Below are 23,936 nucleotides of genomic sequence, written 5' to 3' on the forward strand. Positions count from 1 at the left end.
ACACTCTGAAGATCTCTGTGAGAATTCTTGAAGAGAGTATCTATAATCTGAAGAGTTTATAAGCTTTGAGAAGTACTGTGAAAGATCTGATATAAGAGAAAATAGAGTATAAGTCTTTATAAGATCTTCTATTCAGATTGTCTGAACTGCAACTGAAGAATGAATATACTCAGTATATTTAGAAACTACTCATAACAGAGATTAACTCTGTAGAAATAAAGAATTGAAGAGACTTAAATAATCTCTTATAAAGAGAGAACTGAATTTATATATCTGTGAATAAGTTTCTATATATAGAACTTATTAAAAGATATTATAACTCTTCTCTAGCAGGTTATTTTATAGATACTAGAACTCATGAGTTGCTTATAAGAAAATACTTCTGACTGAAGATATGAGAACTTGTAAAGAAGATAGTGAATTCTTATACTATTTATCAGAATTCACAAGTAGTGCAGTTCAGATTATATAAAGAACTTACTTCTCTACTTATTCTGCAGAAACCTTGAAAACAGCTAGAAATAAATACTCTTATAAGTCTCTCTGAAAGTAAGAATATATATGATATCTGCTTTGACAGTGTGCTGATGATAGTGAATTACTTTACTAAGATAACATACTTTATATTCATCTGTAAGAACTTGAAGTCAAAGAATTTAACTTATATTTTTATCTGTGATATAATTCAGTTACATGAATTATCTGTAAACATTATCTCAGATAGAGAATTAATCTTTGTAGAAGAGTTCTGATCTGATCTGATAACTATATTAAAGATCTCATGAGATCTAAGTATAACTTTTTATCAACAGACAGATGATCAGATAGAATATTTAATAAGTATATTAAAACAGTATCTGTGATACTTTGTCAATTATAATCAGAATGACTGAGTATATTGATTGTTACTTACAGAGTTTATATATAATAACTCAAAGCATGTTAGTACAGATAAAACCCTCTTTGAAATACTCACTGAGACTTATTTATAAATGATCTTGATGAACTCATAAGAGTACACTATAGAGTGTGATGATGTTTGTGAACAGGCTAAGAGAATTCAGAAGATCTAAGAGAAAGCTTATAAATTCTTAAGAAAGACTTAAGAGTATCAGAAGAGATACTATAACTTTAAGTATATTATAAAGAGTTTTAAGAAAGATGATAGAGTCTAACTAAGTCTAGAAAATATTATCACATAGAGATCTAGTAAGAAGCTGAATCTCTTATAAACAGAGTCTTATAAAATTATAAAGAAAGTTAGTTTACAACTGAGTTCTATAGATTGAAACTGTCATCTGAGTTACAGATATATAATATTTTTTATATCTCTTTACTTTATAAATATAAGGAATTCTCAGAAGAGAATTCTGTGACTCATCACTCTGTTCATAAAGTACTAGAGAGTAAAAGAGAATATCAGATCAAAGAAATTATTGACTCAGAGAAGTGAGATTATAAGCTCTGATTCAAGATTCAGTGATAAGAGTATTCTGACAAGATGAATGAGTTCACTTGAGAATCATTTAGATAGATAAGATATCTGCAGAAGCTGAGACATGACTTTCATACTGTGAATTCTAATAAGTCAGAATAATGCAGTCTTCACTAAGAATCTGATTGTAATAAAGATATTAACACTGTCATTTGTAAACTCTAGTCTATAAGATAATAAGTTTCTACTGAAATGAACAGTCTACAGTGTATACAAGAGAAGAAGAAATCATATTCTTATTAAAGCTAAAAAAAAAAAAAACAAGAAAATAAACAGAGTTATGAACACAATTTAGAGATTAATAAAGAAAAAACAAAGAAAACTCACACTTATATTCTTAATATCTATGACACTTAATCTCTTCACAACTATCAATTTCTCTCTTCAAAGAAACAGAGAGTATCATGTCTGTGATACAGACAATTATTACATTTGATATAAAGACTGTCAGAAATGCACAGACTTCAGAGAAGCTGAATATCAGAGTATATATAGTTGTAGTAGAGTCTTGAGAGCTGATTATCTGCACATGTGATCAGATATCTCTTATAAAGCTGTGTTCACTTTCTCAGTTGTGCTGAAGTATTCAGCTCAGAAATAATTGAGATATAGAGAGAGAACTTATCTATTCAGATTAACTCCTGTTATAAATTTATAATATTCACATTGTCTTGATTATCTGAATTTTGCAGGTACTCAGAGACTCATCTCTCATTAATAATGAGATTGTGAAAATGCACTGCAGTGTGAGAATCATTGATAGAAAATCTAGACATATTTGCATATGCCTGATCAGAGATTGTGTGAGCAGAGAGAGAGTGATTATAGGCCTGCAGAGCTGCAGAAGACACTGACAATATCAGAAGCTTTATAAGAACTATCAGCTAGAGTCTGTAAGAAATTACTTATGAGAAGACTTACAGTAAAGAGAGAGACTGCACTACTTAAAGTCAGAAACTGATCTGAGAAAGATATGAAGTTGACTGCTGACCTGAAGATCAGATGCAGTGACAGAGCTGAGAGAAGTAAAGATATAATTGTGAACAGCAGTGTCTCTACTTCATCAGACAGTAAAAAGTAATCAGAGAAGTTGCAGAGACATTTATAAGAAGCTTAACAGTAATCAGATATTATTTATAAAGATATTAAAATTGAAAAAAATTTTTATTCTTGAGAAGTTCTTGAATTAATATATAGATATTATCAGAAATACTCTCTCTCTGTTATCTAAGTGAAAACACTTTACAGATGAATGAGAATACTCACAGTTTATAAGAATGAAAGCTGTTATAGAAAAAGAAAAAAGAAGATAAGATTCTACAGACAGATCTGAGATATTTATACTACTCTAGAGAGATTTACTTACACTGTGAGTGATTCTACAGAACAGTTAGATCACTCTAGTAAATAAAAGTAATTATGAATCACAGATCTGAATCTTTCTATATAACTATAAAGAATGATTGCAGATTATGAATATCTTGATTCTATAATTCTATAGAGTTAATAAAAGAATGAAAAATTCCTCACAATTCTACAGTATCAAAGAACAATGATTTATAAGAATAAGTGAAAGATTAACTCATAAATACTTCTCTTTGATAAGAGTAATCTTATAAAGAGTAATTCATCTGTGAGATGAATCTGTATAATAATTACATAAGAATCTCATGAAAATAGTTAAGAGTCAACTGAAACTCTTCTGTATAAAAGATATAAGATGAATCTGTGTAGTAGTCAGAGAAGAATCTATAGACTATAAAGAATCTCACAGAATAAGAAACTGAGTGACAGACTCTTTTCTCTTTACAGTAATAAGAGATTTTTCCTCACTAAGATTTTTTATAGATATGAAGAGTTTTTAGTGAGTATTACTGCAGTACTGAGCTAATTCTATAAAGTCACTCAGTGAAAGACTTCATGAATAAAGCCTTAGAGAGAGAGAAGTATGTAAGAAATTCTGCTTCTTATAAATTCTTTATCTCTATTTTTATCTCTTATATAATCAATAGAGCTAGTGGCTCTTGACTACATATAACTATATAGACTGAAGTTCATGAATACTATTCATAACTCAGCTTAAATACTATTATACATTTGACTTCTACATTTTATCTTTCTATTATGAATACTTCTAGTAGTTAATAGTACATATCACGCCAAGCTGCAAACACCTGAATAATCGCCTGCGAGCACTTATTCTTACAGATTATCACAGTCTTTACAGAATTCTGTGAATTGATTTATATATATTCATTTATTAGCAGACAGTTGAGTGTTTAAAAAAGCAGTTATTATATCAATTTGTAGAACATATCATTCTCAGAATACTAAGATTATTATAAGAGCTTATGAGATAAATATAGAAATAATAGATGTAAAGATTTTTAAGTAATTGACTCTCTTTTATTAATGATTCTCACAGATAATTCAGCAGATCTTATAACAGATAACATCACTTATATTATTAAACTTTTTATCAAATACTTATTAACTATGAAGAATACTTATTTATGATATTCTTTCAATTAGTTATCAGATCTTGTGGCGGGCTGCGCCCGATCAATCATATAGACTATTCTGTTACACTTCACAGATTCCAATCACTTCATTCTCGAACGCGTACGCTCCGATTCTCAGCCATTCTTGATCACTGATTCTCGGCCGCTACAAACGCGCGTATATTCTCCCGCCCCGAAGCTCCACCGCGTACACCACCACATATGTGTATAAATATCCATCTCAATCACTGATTCTCACACTTTCTCTTTCTTTCCTTCTCTAACATTTTTATCTTTGTTATATAAGATCTATAATATTATACCAATCTATTCAGCATAGGCCTCTTACACTATAAAAACATTCATTGTCTTCTCATCAGAAACAATTATTTATCAAGAGATATTCAAATGTGTAACAATGTGTAAGAAATAGAGAAACAGTCAAATAGTTAAGTAGACACTGAGTTTTCAGATAGTTCTCAGATAGAAGCTTACTCATCAGTCACTCTGGCCCTGTAACAAGATCTTATGAAGAGAATAAAATCTTATAAGAGAATGTCAGTGAAAGATCTGAGAGTTCTGACACTCAGATATATGAGAATACAATTATATATCTGATAATTGATATAACTATATCTAATAATAATATAAAACTCTCAAATATGAGTATAGACACAGTGTCACAGTGACTCTGAGTAATGTTGAAACTATAATAATAATAAATAGCTGATATGCATGCAACTTAACAATGTCAATACAAAGAGATTCAATAACTAACTCACACAATTTCAACATCTACAGAATCAAATATAAAAGCACTGAAAGAATACTTAGATACTTCTGTATATTTTAATACTTTCAATCTCACTCTCTACTTATCATGAAGAATGAAAATACTTGTAAAACTAAGTGTAGATAAAGATGTCATCAGTTCATTAATTAATTAAGATTAATATATCAATGAATAATTGAAAGATCACATAAAACAGAAGTTCTATTCATGAATGAAAGTATATAAATCAGCATTATGAATATCTGATAATATTATGAAATATCTTGATATTCTGTTCTGAGACACTGCTATATAATAGAAAGTATTAGATTAACTACAGAGTATCTAACAGAGAAATATTTCTCTTATAATATTTATTCCTGACTTCAACACCAAGATTCTAGAAGTAGATAATCAATCTTGAAAGAATTGAATGAAGATTAGTATACTCAAGAAGACATTAACTTTTGAACTCTTACAAGCTCTTGTAAGTGTAGATAAAGATCAGACTTATGAAGACTTCTGCACACAGCTTCAGACAATGAATGACTATCTTACTAAGCTCAAGAATATACAAAACAGTGATAGAAGATGTTACATCTCAGTAACTCATACACTTACACTGAGAAATAACAATGATGCAGATGCTATGAATTGAGTAGACTTAAATATCTACACATAAGCAAGAGTCTTCACTATTCAGACAGACTTCTAAGTCTCTGAGATCACTTCTGAAGAAGTTGCTGATCAATGTCAACATAAAGTGTATATTAACTGTAACTGATCAGAATACATTGCTTTCAACTGCTGATCAATCTATGTGTCTTCATACTTGAGAGAAAGATCAGCATCTTCTTATTCAAAGAATGAATCAGCACCTGTCTACATCAATCATATTATATTAGAGAAAGATTCAGAAGATAACTATGAGAATGCTCTGATGAAACAGAGAAAAGATTAGCTTCTGTTCAAATTTGTAAACAGAAGCTTGAAGAGATCAGATAATAATAATTTGAAGAGAAGATAGTAATGAATGTGATTCTTGTATCTACTGTGATTGATAATATGTATAATATAAAAGTCATGATAGACAGTGATCTATGTTACTATACAATAATAAAATCTTCAGTTATAAGATATTATAATCTTCAGTGTATTTCTTTATCAAAATCTCAACTTCTCACAGAATTTAATAATTCAAAAGACATTTATATCTATTACATGATGAAGCTGATCATAGATGTGAAAGAATATCAATATAAAGATGTCTGTGCATATAAAGTTGATAATCTTGATTACAATCTTATGCTAGAACTTGCCTGACTATCTGAACAAGATATCTTATTAAATGCTTAAAACAGAAGCTTGATATTCTCTAATAATGATAGAATTCATGAAGATGATGTTCACAAGACTATTGATCTGACACAGATCTCTGTCAATATCTATAAAATACTCAGAAAAAGAAGTCACTGAAAGAATTATCAATAGCAGAATCATGTATCAATCTATTTCATTAGTCTGATTAATATTAAAAAGACTCTAGAAAAATTATTCTATATTATAATAACAGGTTCTTGTACAAAACTCTCTCAATAATATCATGAATATCTAGATATCTTCTGATAAGATAATATTATAAACATACTCTTCTTATAAGATCTCAGAGTGAATCACAGTATCAAGTTAGAGAAAAAGAATGATAAAGATCTCAAATCATCATAAGACTCTCTTTATAACATGTCTCAAGATGAACTTCTTCTTCTTTGAAAGACACTCAATAATCTATTAAATAAAGAATTCATATGTGTTAGTAACTCTTTCACTGCAGTCTCTATTCTCTTTATAAAGAAATCAGGTGAAGAACTCTGATTCTGTGTGAACTACTGAGATCTGAACAGATTGATAAAGAAAGATTGATACTTCTTATCTCTCATCAATGAAACTCTAGCACAGATCAGATAAGTTTAATAATTTATAAAATTAGATATCATCACTATGTTTTATAAGATTTATATCACTGAAGAAGATGAATGACTTACAGTATTCTGAACACATTATAATCTCTTTGAATGAATAGTCACATTCTTTGAACTGACTAATGCTCTCAGTATATTTCAGAAGTATATTAACTGAGTACTCTGAGATTTTCTTAATAAGTTTATATCTGCTTATCTAGATAACATTCTCATCTTTATCAATGAATTCAGAAAAGAATATCAAGAGTATGTATAAAAGATATTATAACAGCTATAAGAAGCAGAACTACTGATAGATATTGATAAGTATGATTTTAAAGTCAAGAGTATCAAGTATCTGAGTTTTATTATAGAAGCTGGCAAGAAGATTTGAATAAATCCTGAGAAAGTCTCTGTCATTCTTGAATGAGAAGCTCTGTATACTGTGAAAGATATATAAAGCTTTATTAGATTTTCTAACTTTTATCAGCAATTTATATGAAACTTCTCAGATATCATGAGACCACTTACAGATCTTACTAAGAAAGACTCAGTATTTCAATAATCAGTGAATACTGAAGCTGCATTTATACAGATAAAGAAGATATTCATTAATACTTCTCTACTGATAATATTTGATTCTGATTATAAGATAGTTATTGAAGCTGATTTCTCTGACTATATAATAGAAGAAGTGATATTGTAATATGATAATGAAGAGATTCTATAATCATGTATCTTTATATCTAAGAAACTGAGTTTCACTGAATACAATTATGAGATCTATAATAAGAAACTTCTTACAATCATACACTATTTAGAAGAATGAGACTCTGAACTTCAAAGTGTCTCTGAATTTGAGATAGTCATAGATTATAAGAATCTCAAATACTTCATAATTATCTATAAACTCACTGAATAATAGATATGATAATCTGAGTTCTTAAGCTGCTTTCATTTTACAATACACTACTGTTCTGATAGCCAGAACTCAATGACAGATGCTCTCTTATAATAAGAGCAAGATATGTCATCTGATGTAACAGATACTTACTGAATGAACTGAGAGCACTGGCTCTTGAACTTGAAGATACTAGTTGATCAAGATGGAACAGTTCATGACACTATACATACTTTCTCAGTTAGAACTGTCATTGATATCTTCACTTCTTCTACACTGAATGAACTGTGATATACAGCAGCTCAGATGAATGAACTTCTTCAGACTCTCACTGAAGCAGTATATCAAGAAGCACTCTGATTTTTCTCAGAACTATGTATAAGAACTGATATCTCAGAATGTTTAATTGATGATAATAATGCTCTACAATTCTGTGAATGACACTGAGTCTCTCACTTCAAACTCTTACACACTCAGATAATACAAGAGATGTATGATTCATGTATAACTGATTATTCAGGCTGTAAATAACTGTATAGAATAGTCTTCTGAGAGTTCTACTGACCTGAGATATTAAACAGTATCAGACACTTCATCTGAAACTGCAATCACTGTTCTTCTATTATCTCATGAAAAGACTGTAGAAAAGATCTATTGAAATCACTTAATATTCTCAATAGAATCTAGTGAGATGTAGTAATTGACTTCACTGTCAATCTATCTAAGAGTAAGAATTGTAGAAACATTCTGATCATTATGAATCAACTGAGCAAAGATGTAATATTGAAATCTTGTAATAAGATAAACACTGAACAAGTTACTGAAGCTTTTCTACAGAGCTCATTCTATCAGATGCATGAATTGCTGAGATCTATAGTATCAGATTGAAGCTGTTAATTTGTGAGCACTCTCTGAACAAGAATCTGTCAAGTTCTCAAGATTATACATTATCTATTAACTGTTTATCACTCTGAGACTGATAATGTATCAGAATGAATAATTCAGACTGTGAAGAATTATCTCTGAAAGTTCTGTAATTACTTACAAGATAATTGACATAATCTTCTTCTACATACAGAGGTCACTATCAATGATTGAGATGCTGTTTCAACAGGTGTAAGCCTGTTCTTTCTTACTGTAACATGACGGAACTGAAGCAGTGGCTAGTCAGCGGCATCATGTAGAGATAGTTGTTTGAGAAGCTGTATAAATGAGCTTAACTATCTTGCTTAAATAGTGAGCTTGTAGGCTACAGAGTTATTGTGAGAATATCACAGATATAATACTTAGTATACTAAGAAGATTGTATGAGACACACAGTAACTCTTGTATATATTTCAGTAGAAGAAAAATGAATCACTACTTCTTTGATAAGAAGTCAGCATCTAGCTATTCTATATAAATAATGAGTGAATACTCTTCTCTCATTTCATGAGTGAGAATAGCTGGAGTGATATCTCAGTAGTATCTTATTATCAAGAAAGAGTAATCTGCTAATCTTATATAGAAGTGAGATTCTTATATTCATCAATCAGATCTTTCTATGATATATTCAAATAATGTTATAAAGTGATTAAAAACTGATTCAGATGAGATAAAATCATCTGCATGAAAGTGATAAGTTATATAAAACTGCAGCAGAGTCTTGATACTGCTGAGAGTATAATAATACTCTTCTCTTTAAGAGTATAGTTCTGATACTCTCAAGATTATTAGATTAGAAATTATCTTTGTTATATAGTAATAATTATCAATCAATTGATAGTATATGTACTGTATATAATATAAAGAAATAGATGAGTTTTTCTGCTAACTGTGTAGATCTTTCTTTTCTTATCTTCATTCAAATCAAATATATGATAAGTGAGTTTCTTATATATTGATTTGAAATGTGAAAAATGTAGTTAATAAGTGACTTATAGATCTCTTAATATATTCTATTCTATATATGAAATTCTCTGTAAAAGTGATATATTTTTAGAGATAAAGTTAACAGTAGTAACAGGATTTTTTGAAAAGATTTCTCTTCTTTATAAAATATTTTTCTTTCTCTTCTCTCAATTGTAATAGTGAGTGTATGAGAGTATCATTTTTAAAGAATAATAAAGAACTTATTCTGATATTTTCTAGTGAATAATAAATGTCTTTGTAATGCAGCTGCAGCCTCTGTGACTGCTAAGAAAGCCAGATTGAAGGCAGAGACAGCAGTGTTGACAGACCGCGGGAGTATTACTTTCATTGTCACATCTTCTCCTGCTTCTCTTGCAGCTGTGATGATAGTTGCTGTGCCTTGCAGTGAGGTGTCATCTCTTCTGCCAGTCAGTGCATCTGCACCTGGTTCATTCTCTGCTCCTCTCATCACTGTTGTGACGCCGCCTCCTCCCTCAGTCAATACAGTGATATATGACCCTGTGTGATTATTCAGAGAGAAACCTGAAGAGAGCTTGATTCTGAGAACAGTGACTCTGAGAAGCTCAATCTGTAGTTTCTCTCTCACAGCACATCTGAGCTCTGCTCAGAATACTGCTGAGTTAAGTCTGCAGAGTTCTGCAGTTTCTTTGTCTTCTCTCTATGAGAAGGCTTCAGTGCAGTCTCTGATCAGCACTGCTACTTATCTGCACTGTGTTAAGCAGCTGAAGAAGAGAGGGATTTTATATATCTATCTCTTCTCTCACTCTTATTATTTCTGTTGTATCTGTAATAATGACTTCTGTCTCTCTGTAAGTATTATCTCACAGAAAGATATTATATCAGCTCTGACAAGAAGTCTAAATACTTAAGCAGTACAGAGTGAGAGTCTCAAAACTTCAAGTATTAATAAATTCTGTCAAGACTGAGAAGATCTCTCTTACTCATCTGTAAAAGAAGATGAAAGTATGAATCTCTGAGATGAAAAAACATCTCAGAATGACTGATCTTAAGAAGAAATTAGTCAGTGCTGCTGTTGAAAGCACTGCAGAGATTAATTACTGATTAAAAAGAATCTTACTTCAATTGAAGCAGATGACTGAGATACTTTGTAAGTTGATAAGTTGATATTTTTATACATTTCTCATACTCTTCTATAATGCTGCAGTACTAACTTCTCAGTAGATAAAGATATCAGTGTCAGAGACTTCAATGATAAAGAATGAGTTTAATGAGAGTGTGATTATTAATGAGTAGACTCTGATCTCTCTTTTTACTTTTTTAATGAGCTGCAGCTCTATTAGAATAGCAGCAGTTCATAGATTGATAATATTAATCTTTTTATTAATTTTCAATATTTCTTTTCTCTAATCATTTCAGAAATTTTACACTTGTGTAGTCTCATTAAACTTCTAAAAAATTCTTTGAGAGAAAATAGAAGAAGAGTACTACAGAGTCTATAAAACACTAACTTATTATTATAAGATTATCTCTAAAAAACTCTTTGAAAAAAATGAGAAGTCTTAAGTAATATTTCTTACTTAATATCTCTGATATATAACAGAGTAATCTCTATTAACTGTCTCATAGCTTATAATCTCTTTCTCAGCATTTTTCAAATACTTAAGTGATTCTTATAAATTCTCTGATAATGAATAATCTTCTCATCTAATGAGATATTGAAGCTTATTATAATATATTCATTTATTTAATATTTTATTCATAAGATATTCAGTATCACTCTTAATTTTAATATTATTCAGTTAAAATGACTCTGCTCTGAGATATTGCTTATAGAGCTTTAAATAGAAAATGTGAAAAATAGAATGAATTGATTTTAATTCTGTGAGTAATTTTAACTTATATATCTGCTTACTTATCACTCTTGTTACTAAGAAAGATTCTAGTTATTACTCACTGAGCTTCTTATATAATCTTATTATCTTGATATTCTTTACTGAAAGTAGCACTTGATTCTCTATTAAGAACTTCATTGAAAGATGTTTTTAATTATAGTATTTTATCTGCTACTTCTGAGCAAAGTGAATACTTTTCACTGTCTTCTTATAAATTTTATTCAAAAGTTTTAATCTTACTTTTACTTCTGATATTAAAAGATACTCTATTCTCTATATCTGTCTAATATTCTGACTGTCTATTCTCTTCTTTGAAATATTATTCATAATATCACTGAGTAATGAAGAATTATATTTATAATAAGTATAGAAAGAAGATATCTTTAAGATTATATTCTTTACATTGTTATATATAAATTCAGTGATTAGAAGATGTTTGAGTCAATCATTCTGATAATATAAATAGAATACTTAAAAATGCTATTCTAGTGTCTGATTCTGATATTCAGTCTGATGATCTATCTGCAGATGAAATGTAATACTGAGAAGATATCTTATTATAAGATAATAATAAAAAGCTGATCAGTATTTACTGATGAAGAGGAATTCTTAATCTATTATTAATGATTTTAAAGCACTGTAATTATAAATAATGATATCTAAAAACAGATTAGTTAATTCAGAGGCTTTAATCTTTTTATAAGTAGAAATATATCTGATTATCTTTATAAAGTAGTTAATAATAATTAAAATTGAGTTATATTCTTTAACTCTTATTGACTTCAGCAGATCAACTATGAAATTCATTGATAGATTCTATCATGAGCTCTTTAAAATAGACAGTGATATCAACTTACTGTATTACTTATACTGTGAGATCTTTATCTTTTAATAGATATTATAAGTTTTAATATACTCTTTAATATCTGTTCAGAGCTTGTCTTAAATATATTTATATTTTAGAAGCTTCTCAGTCTTCTCTAATCTGAAGTGCTCTGCATGAGAATTATTATGATAAATTCTTAATAACTTCTAATACACTGCTCTGCTATAAAAGATGAAGACTGAATTATCAACCGCTTCACCACGAACTCGCTCGATTTTTCGAATAAGAACCCGCCGATAGATCCATCAAAAAGCCCTCAATCATATGAGCATTCTGACCCCATCGCCGACCGCATACCCTGTGTGGTGGTGGAGTTATCCAGCCAAAATGTGAACCGGACGTTGTTCGAAGCTCCTGTGTGGGATTATTCCCCTGTTCTCCCCTACCACACCACAACCCCGGGCCAGAGTGTCATACAAATTGTAAGGTGAAGTGACCTAGCCATATGCATCAATCTTCTCAATTTTGGAAGATCCCTGATCTGTAGTTGTGAAGATATCTGAGGAGTGACCTCCGCGAAAACCCTGTCCATCTTTGATGTTCTAAAACACCAATGCCAAGTCTCACCCTTGTACCGCCCTTTCCAATCTGGCCCATCTCTGACAGAAAAATACAAAAAGATATCTCAGTGATAATATCAAGCATATAATCAATGAACTCTTCTGAAGTGCAATCTTCACAGTCTGTTGTCTGTGTATCTAGACTTCAACATCAAGTCTCATCCTTGTACTACTTCTCTCAATCTGGCTCATCCTCAGCAGAATGATACAAAAAGATACCTCAGCAACAGTATTCAATACATAATCAGTGAATAATGAGTTAACAGCATATCAACAACTATAAAATCAGTATATCTCAAGATTTGACTGAGCCTTTGATCTCTGCACAGTGAGATATATTAAATCTAGTTTTAATATCTCAATATTCAATAGATTCTGCAAGAGATTGAGAACAGCAATACTAGATTTCTATTGAATTTAAGAATTAACTCTATATTAATATAATCATTGATAAAGTCTTCTATTTTGAGATATAAATAATCAGTTTCTCTACATCCTGCTGATAATATTTATATTATTATATAGAAACAGACTTATATTCTCTATAATATCAAGACTCTGAAGAGAGAAAGTCTTGATAGAAGATATACAGTAGTATATATTTTAGCAGTTTCTATCTCATTCTTCTACAGCAGTTAATGTAAAAAAAAAAAGATCTTAGAAATAGTTTTTTACTTCTCTTGAAAAAGTAAGATGTTTTTCTCTGAGTTTTACACAATATTCTTACAAAGAATTAAAAACAGAGTTATTTTCTATTATAATTTTATATTCTTTTAAGTAAGAATTACTTTTTCAGTGACTGAAGAGCTTTTATTAATACTTAATTCTCTTTTACACTCTTTATTGACTGATTTGAGTTGTATACTTATTGTGTGAGAAGAATTGAATGATTTAGAATAAAATTAAATAGTTTTAATCAATTTCTCTGTAAAAAATTGACTTATTTTTTATCAGTTTTTCTCTCAAAAACTGTCATATTATCTGATTTATTATCAATTGATATTATACTTTTTCTCACTGTATCTCAAGAAAGAGTTTGTAAAGATTTTATTGATTTATTCTAAAAATCACTTTTAGTTTATTAGATTCTCTTCAAAAATCTAATCTAGTTACTGAACTAGTGTGAAAAAAAAATCAGATATTTTATATATAAAAGTCTTTTATTCTTCTTTTGAAACAGTCTGATCAACTTTTCAATTGAAAATAGACTAATAAATCTCTCAACTGAAACAGTCTGATCAACTTTTCATTTAAAAATAGATTAATAAATCTCTCAATTGAAACAGTCTGACCAACTTTTCATTTGAAAATATACTGATAAATCTCTCAATTGAAACAGTCTGATCAACTTTTCATTCAGTGAGTAAAATGAGTTCAAGAGTACACTCAGTTGATGTGAAAAAAGATGTTTTCTCAGATGTCATTTCTGAGATTGAAATTCTAAAGAGAAGAAAGAAGAAAGAAATAGAGAAATAACAAGTTCTTGAAATACAGAAACTGAAAAAAGCAAGCAAAATTCTTGAAAAACAGTGTCTGAGTGAGAAGAATGAAGAAGTTCTATTAATTCTTCATACTCAGGCTAGACAACTACAAGAAGTGATCAAGTTCAAACTTGGAATTTCAAATATAATTCAAAAAACATTGAAATCTTTCAGTACAGTCACTGACTCTTTTTCATCTTCTACTTCTTCATCTTCTTCTTTAAATTAGAAGAAAATATATGCTCAAGTAGCAGAATCTGCTGTCTTCAAACCTGTTAGTTCAAAATCTGCTCAAAATTCTGAGAAAACTGAGAAGAATATTTCTCAGATCTCTGTTCATAGAAAGAAAAAAAAAGAAATATAAAAAGAGAAGAACTTTCAAATCTTCAGAAATAGAAGACTTATTCTCAAAGTCTCAAATCAGAAGAGCTTGCAAAAAAACAAGCTAAACTCAAATCTTATTTTCAGAATTAGAAATGAAATTAATCAGCAGTTCTTTTCTCAGTTAATAACTGATATTGAAGTTCAAAAATTAGTCATAGCTTCAATTGAGCTATCTTTCTTTGAAAACTCTATTATTTTGACTATAATGTCTGAATTCAGTGCAGAATTTCTCATTTAGAATGAGAATCTCTGAAAATCAGTAATAGAATCTTCACTGAATACAATAATTCTATCTGAAAGAGATGAAAAGTGAAATAAATTCATTCTTTATAATATTTCAGTTGAAATTTTTGACTGTGAGAAAGAAATGCTGCTTCTTAAAAATGAATTAGAAGAATACAATTCTATTTAACTGAGAAAAGAGCCTGTATAACTTAATTCAATTGAGTTCAGACAGAGCAGAAGAAATGCCTCTGTTCTAGTATATATAAAGATACTTGAATAATCAAGAATCTCTGAAGTAAGAGTAGCAGATTTGAAAATGAGAGTTCATGAATACAAAGATTCAAGAATGAATCTCAAAGCTCAAACACAGTATTCAAACTGTCAAAGATATGGACACTTTGTAATCTCTTGTTTCAGAGACTCAAAATGCACATTCTATGCTAGAGATCACAAAACTAGTGAGCATAAATGTAAAACATGCTCAAAAAGAGATGAAATATGTCAATATACTCTGCTTAAGTGCTTCAATTGCAAAGAAAAACATGTATCTAGCTCAAAAGAATGTGTATTTACTTCAAGAACTCAGAAGAACTGAAGAAAAGATGAAGCTCAAAGTAAATCTAAAACTGAAGAGAAAAGTCAAGCTAGTAAATTCACAACTATAAGCTTAAAAAGAAGAAACTCTCAACTATCTAGATCTTCAAACTTCAATTCTTCAGCTAAATGTAAACAGAATTTGAATCCTCAAACACCTGTTAAGATTAGAGAATTGAGAAATGACTCTGATAATAAACTAGATAGAATACAAGCAGTTGAGATTCCTGCTTTTTAAAATAGTTATAATCTACTATCTGATAATAGTGATTAGATTCTACTATATCTTTACTCTCTTTTAGTATGAATGTACAATAAAAACAACAAAAAAAGTTTAAAAACTCTTCAAAAATCATATTTATTCAAAATAATGTGAATAGAAACTCAAATTATATTTATTCTTATCTTCAGATTACATTTGAATAAAAAGTTGACTTTGTACTTCTTCAAGAACCAAATTTTGATACTGAGTAAAAGTATATCATTTCTCATCCAAGCTATTACTGCTTTCTTCCTGAAAAATCTGAGATAAAATCAAGAGTAGCAATCTATGAGAGAAAAAGATCAAGATATCAATTTAATCTGAGATTTGATATCATATCTGACTCTGACATTCTAGTGGGTGATATTATAGATAAAGATAATGAGTTTGATACTATTCAACTTATAAATATCTATAATGAAAAATCATTGAAAGAAAACAACAATATCTGAATAATTAATAGAGAATTTTTGAATATAACTCTCTTAAAAAACTCTATAATTGCAGAAGACTTCAATGCATATCATCTCTGATAGAACTCAGAGTACACAAGAGTAGTAAGAGCAGATAAACTAGTTGAATGAACTTTTAAGCATTCAATAGATTTAGTTAACAAGTCTGATCAATAAACATTCTTTAGAAAAGATATGAAACAGAAATCTATTATAGATCTAACTTTCATATCATAAAATCTAATTGAAAAAAGACTTATAAACTGATTTATTGATTCAAATAAAATCTCAGAATCAGATCATGAGATCATTCAATTTAATATTGAACTGAGTGAAAAACAAAGAAGTGAAAATCCTCTTCTCTCTAATCAGTATAACTTTGAAAAAGCTGATTGAAAAGCAGTTGAAGAAAGAGTAAAACAGCTGAAATCTGAAAGACAGAATGAGCTCTATTGAAATCAAAGTCAAGATATATTAAAAGAAATGCTTGAGAATAGAGCAAAGCTGATTATATCTATTCTTCTAACAAGTATTGAAGAAAATATTTCAAAGAAAAAGTCTTCTGAGTATTTCAAACCTTGATGAAATGAGAATATCACTTCTAAAAGAAAGCAATTAGTCACTGCTAAGAGAGATTGAAAGAATCACTTAATATCTGATAAAGAGTTAAAAGCTATTTGAAATGAATATTTTTTAGATATTAAAAAAGCAAAAATAGATTACTGAAACAAATTTCTTAAAGAAGCATAAGAAAAAGAAGTTTTTAAAGTCTTTAACTATACTAAAACAAGAAGTGTAGCAAAGCTTCTAATCTTAGAATATGAATTTCAGAATGAATTATATACAGCAAATTCTTTTGAGAAAAAATGTTAAGCTTTTATAAGAATTCTCTTTCAAAACTCATCATCACATTTAGAAGAGAAGAATATGTTATTTCATGAATATATTGATGAAAATAACTGAGAATGATCTGAGCTTACATATGATGAACTAGAGTTAGCAATATTCTCAAGTTTAATTAAAACTGCTGCAGGGCCTGATTCAATTAATCACTCAATTATTCAAAACACATATTCCTACTTGAAGAATGAATATTTTGAGCTCTTTTTCAATCTCTTAAAAAATAATTATCATTCTGAATGCTGGAGAGAAGCTACTGAAGTAATCCTTACAAAATCTAATAGAAAGACTTTAATTCCTAAGTTATATAGAGTAATATCTCTGTTGAACTGTTTGAGAAAAATTCTAGAAAAGATAATAGCTACTAGATTATCTTTTATAAGCTCTATTAGTGATTCTCTTCTATTTAATGAATAAATGAGAGATAGAAAACAATGTTCTATAATTGATACTATTCTCTCAGTTATTCATGATATTCAAGTAGCAAGATATGAAGACCTGATCTCAACTGCAGTTTTTATTGATATAAAAGATGCATTTGATCATGTGTCAAAGTCTAAGATGATTCAAACTTTGAAGATGTTAAAACTGCTACTTTCTCTAATAAAATAAGTCAATTGTTTTATATCTAAAAGAATTATATAACTATTCTTTGATGAAAGAAAACAAGATAAAACTGAGATAAAAATAGAAGTATCACAAGAATCTTCAATCTCATCTGTTTTATTTGTAATATACACTGCATATCTATTCAAGAATAGAGAGATGAAAATAGTGAGATCTTCAAGTTATGTAGATAATATTGATCTACTCTACAGTTCAAAAACAATCAAAGAGAACTTAGAAGTGATTGAGAAAGTAGCAAAGAAAATCTTTGTTAGAGCAGATATCAATCTAATTCAATTTAATATGAATAAAACTGAGTTAATTCACTTTTTTCTCAGATTTAATGAGAAAGAACTAAGTCTAACTCTTTTGAATAAAGAGATTAAACCTGGTTTAAATGTCAAATGGCTAGGAGTATGGTTAAACTTCAAGCTGAATTTTAAATATCATATTCAACAAAGAATTATCAAGACAGAGAGACTACTGAATAGTATAATCAGACTATCAAATACTGAGAGAGGTCTATTCTTTCAGGCTATAAGACAGTTATACATAGCCTGTATTATCTCAGTAGCTGATTATGAAGTTCAAGTTTGATAAAACAATCAAGAAAACTTTACTGAACTCTTTCAAAGTCTATAAAACAGAGCTTTGAGAAGAATTCTGAGTGTATTCAAGTCATCTTCTATTAAAGCAATGGAAATTGAAGCTTCAATTCCATCTTCTGCTATTCAATTTGAAAAGGCCTGTATGAACTATACTCTGAGAGTCATGAAGATGAGCTCAAATCATATAATCAGAGAAAGAGTCTCTTCTTCATTTTCATCAGTTAACTCAGGAAATGAACTGAATTGAAATAGATTTCTTGATTGAAATGAGAATAATACTTTAAAGAAAATGCTCTCTCAACTGTATAGACTATGTTCACTTATTAAGAATCAATTTTCTTCATTAAATGTTGAGAAAATTGATCATGAGAAGATATCTCTCTGAAGAGAAAAGCTAGAATCTCTCATAGACTTATAAATAAGTGAACTATCTAAAGAGAGAGAATATGAACAGCATTTGAAGAAGATCTCTATAATTAATATAAAAGACTCTATTCTGATCTACTCAGATGACTCAAAAAATGAGAATTTGAATAGATTAGATGCAGACATTGCTTATACTGAAGATAATATTAATTTTATCTCAGATTTCTGAAATTTAGGCTGTGAATCTGAAGTCTTTGATGCTGAACTATTTGTAATAGTGAAAGCTTTCAAACTCATTGAAATAAAATCTCATAAAAGAGAAAATGATTTGAAAGAGATATGAATATTTTCTGATAGTCAAGCTGCTTTAAAAAGACTTAGAAATAGTCAGATTTATAATGATCAAATGAATCTTGAACTGATTTTAAACTCTGTTTTAAAAATTCAAAAGAGAAGAATATCAAAACTGATAATTCATCTGCATTGAGTTTCTGCTTATATGAATATTCATGGCAATGAATTGGCTGATTCAGCTGTAAAAAAGAGTTCAGAATTAAGCAGATCTATTCAAAAAACAGTGTCCTGATCTTTTATAAAGAGAAAGATAAAAGAATCTTGTTTAAATAAGTGAAATGAAAGCTGGCAGAAACAAAAGAAGAGTATACATTATTCAAGATTTGAGATAAAATCAAAGTGAAAATCTTGTTCAATTAAATGTAAAAAGAAAATATTCTCATCTATAATTCAGCTGAAACTAGGACATGGTTATTTCAAATCTTATATACAAAGATTTGATGATAGATTTGATTCAACAGAGTGCTCATTCTGCAATGTGAATAAAAATCCTGAGTATATTGTAATGCATTGTGCATTATACAATAGTCTCAGAGTCAGATTAAAGAAGAAGTATAATTTAAATCAATTAAATATGAGGTTCTTATTCTCAACTGAGACAGGAACTAAATACTTAATAGACTTTCTATCAGAAACTAGAGCAGCTATAAGAAAATGACTGAATTCAGAAGTATCTGAATATGAAGAGGTGGAAATTGACTAGATATAGTCTGTTAAAACAGCTATATATCATCTTTTAATAATTTTGTTTTGTTATAGTCTCTCTTTACTGTACTTGTTTCCTTCTGTTCTTTTCTCTATCTATTTAATGTGTCTATCTTTAAGACTATGTTCTCTTTTCTTTTGTCATAATATTTTCAAATGATTTCAAACTATCAGAAGGTGTTGAAATACTGCAATTTATAAACAGTTTTTGTATTCTGAGCTGGAATTTTCTTATTTTGCATATTTGAAATTGATAAATGTATAATAGTTGACTCTATAGATATAGGAAAAACTCTGAGAACTAAAGATTCTCAGGTAGATGTCATAGTCTCTGACTGTATACATCTATAATTGAAGAATAATAATAATAATAAATAATAATAAGACTGAATTATTCAGTAGTAAAAGTTCATATTCTTCTAGTTATCAGTGACTTGATTTCTTAGTGATATTATCTCACTCAGAGCCTGTCTCTTTTAAGTTCAAACTGAATTCTTTCTTCTTTAACTTCTGAATTCAAGCTGTAGTAGAGATGTTCTTCTTCTGTAACTTATTAATGAATTTCAAAAGTAGTTGAGTTAAAAGATTGTAGACTGTTTCATTCTTTATCAATTCAATGATTGTAAGATATAATATGAGAAACTCATAATCTTCAGTATCAGTTCTCTGCAGAGATCTGAGTTTTCTTTCATCTTCTATACTAAGTTATACAGCTGTCTTATCAGTGCTGTTTTCAAGCTTCAGAGAATCTTAATCCTCTGCAGTCAGCTTCTTCTGCAGTGATAACAGAGATTCTTTTATAGAATTCTTCTTCATATCAATGATATTATAATCAGACTGTCTAGATAATATATCAGCAGAGTTAAGTCAATCTGAATAATATCAGATATAGAAATTATACTCTGAAAGCAGCTCTGTCTATCTGACTTAATATTCTGTCAAGCTCTTTATTATTAAGAAGTAATGCAGATTTACATAATTAGTGAGAACTTGCACTGAGTACTTACTACTCTGAAGATAATGTTGTCAGATCTTAAAGAATTTAACAATTACTAACATCTTCTGATTATGAGTATCATATCTTCTCTATATAAGTAATAACTTCTTGAAGAAGAAGATCACTGATCTTTATTCACAGTGTCTTATAGACTCTATGAAAAAGTCTTCTCTCACAGATAATTCATTATCTGTTTTCTCAGAAATGATTATTCTCTGATTCTTTCAATATTGAAAGATCTCTGATATCAACTGTGAAAAGATTTCACAGACTTTATTCTCAGATATATCAGTCTCACACTGACTGAGTAAGTTGAGATTAAAGTGATTCAGTATCATGATATCTGTGAAAGCTTGTTTCAATTCTACAAATGTCTGCACAGTGTCTTGAGTAAGAATAAATAGTTCTGTTTTTCTGTCTTTCATACTTCTCTTTAACAGATCTGTAAGAGAGACAGTAATTCATGAATATATATAAATGAATTATCTATAGAAATTCACAAATTCTAGAAACATCTGCATCTTGTGATACATTCACAGCACTGATCAGTTCTCAATGACAGAGACTCAGCTTCTATTCATTGAAATGTTATTCATCTCAACAATATAATCTAAGAAATCAATCTTCTGCATGTAGAACAAGCACTTTTCAGTGTTTATATAGAGTTAATACTATCTCAAGTGACTCAACACTTCTTAAATATGAGTATTGTGTTCTTTCTCTGTTTTTGAGAAGATTAGAATGTTATTCAAGTATACTATACAGAAGATATTGACAAGACCCTGCAGTGTCTCATTTATATAGATCTGAAAGATGACTGAAGTGTTATAAAGATTAAAAGATAAAACAAGATATTCAAAATTGCTGTACTTGGTATGAAAAGCTGTTTTTCAAATATTGTCTTTGTTAACTCTGATTCTATGATAGATATTCTGTATATTAATCTTTGAGAACATCTTTACTTCAGATAATTAATTAATCATCTCATTAATTAATAGTAATGAATAGTGATTCTTAACTATTATCTTATTAAGATCTCTGTAGTCTATACATAGATGTAGTCTATTCTTCTTCTTGAGTATAAAGAGTATAGATGTCTCTGTCAGACTCTTTGATGAATATATTCAGTGTTTTGATTATGCTTCTTCAAGATATTTATACAGAATATTCAATTTCTTTACAGACAAGTTGTAAAGAGGCCTGTACAGTGCTGTTACATCATCTTTAAGATGAATCTTATATTATATCTTGATATCAGAAAACTTCACTGCTTCTCTTTCTGAAAAGACATTCTTAAAATCTGTAAAGAGATGTTATATATGTCTATCTTCAATAATGAATACTGCTGCTAATCTTGCAGTGAGAGTGATAACTTCTTCATCTATTCTCAAGTCTCAGTCATCTGCTATACAGTATATTGACTCAATCTTTTTCTCAAGATTCTTTCAATGACACTCTTCAGATTTCTCTATCACTGTCTCTTTATTAATGAGATGATACTGTCACACCTGAGTGACTCAGTCAATAAGAGGATTATTTTCTCTCAATCATAGAAGATCTAGAATGATGTTCTTATCTATGATGTTAACTGTATAAAGAAGCAGACTGCTTTTCTTGAAGATTTCTTCTGAGTCTGTAATCACATACTATACTTAAATTATGTCAAAACAGTGATATTTTATTTCATCAGTAAATTTCCCATGATCTGACAGATCTATCTTCTTTCAATTCTTCATCAAAGAAAAGAAATAGAATATGAAGTTAATATTCACTCTGAAGTCAAGTAGACATCTCACTGATATCTTCTTATTCAGAGTATATATTGTGATTGTAACATGAACTCAGAGATATAAGAATTATCAATTCTTCATTTCTTTCTCTTCTTTATCTTCTGTGAATACATTTGTCAGAAGAGAAGTTAACTTTGAGAAGATATCTTCTTAATTCCTTCTCTTCTTTAGCTTTTTATAATCACTGATATAGTGATCATCAGCTCTGCAGTTGAAATAGAGATCTTTATCAAATCTTTTTTAACATTTCTTTACAGTGAGTGAAGAATCAGAATACTTGAAATTCTTCTTTACTTTCTCTGCACTGAAGTCATCACAGCACTGTTTAGATTCTGTTATTGATTACTTAGAAGAGATCTTATTAATCTTTTTCTTGAAGAATTGATTATTCAAATAGATCTGAGAAGCCAGATTGATAAGCTCAGTATAATTGATGAATGAACTCTGATATTATAATATTATTATTCACACCTTGTGAGTCAGCTTTATAAGATAAAGCTGTGTTTTTAATTGATTCAAATCATCAGTCAATTCCTCTCAATATTCTTCAAATCTTGTATTGAAATTGAAAGAATTCTTATTATCTTATTAATGTAATGAGTTGAACTACTGTGCTGTTATAAAGTCATGATTGTAATGATCTTTGATTTGATTCAGTAGAAAGTCCTTGAATTCTTCCCAAGTTATAGTAGTATTGATATGCTCAAGCTCTCTCTTCTTGATAATTCAAGTAGTTGTAGAGATGCCTTCAAGAAGGTTGACAGCATAGATTACTTATATCTCATAAGTATTATACTGACTCAGATTAAGGCGGAATTTCTGTTCAAGAGTATGAATAAAGCTGTGAAATTCAGACAAGGTGTTTCTCTTGTATCTCAGAGAATCTTCAATCTTAATCTCTCTATCTTCATAATAGATGTAGATGTGTAGAGGTCATGATAGTAGCAGAGTGATTGAAGAGCACATGCTAAAATATGCAGCAGATTCAGAAATCTCAGATTCCTGCTGAGATAGAGATGTACACACTCTAGAGAATGATGTAGTGTTTCTCTCAGAGAGTAAGATCAGATCAGTCTCAGCACAGATGTATAAGATCATATATCAGTCTGTTAGAGCTTGACTGATTCAAACTTATAATCAGATGAAGTGATTCAAATTGTAATGTAATGAAACTAAAGTGATGACTAGTCAGGTATTATATAGAGATAGTTATTTAAGAAGCTGTATAAGTGAGCTTAACTATCTTGCTTGAATAGTGAGCTTGTAGACTACAGAGTTATTGCAAGAATATCACAGATGTGATACTTAGTATACTAAGAAGATTGTATGAGACACATAATAACTCTTGTATATATTTCAGTAGAAGAAAAACAAA

This window comes from Blastomyces gilchristii (genome assembly GCF_000003855.2).
Source record: "Blastomyces gilchristii SLH14081 genomic scaffold supercont1.38, whole genome shotgun sequence".
Classification (NCBI taxonomy): Eukaryota; Fungi; Ascomycota; class Eurotiomycetes; order Onygenales; family Ajellomycetaceae; genus Blastomyces; species Blastomyces gilchristii.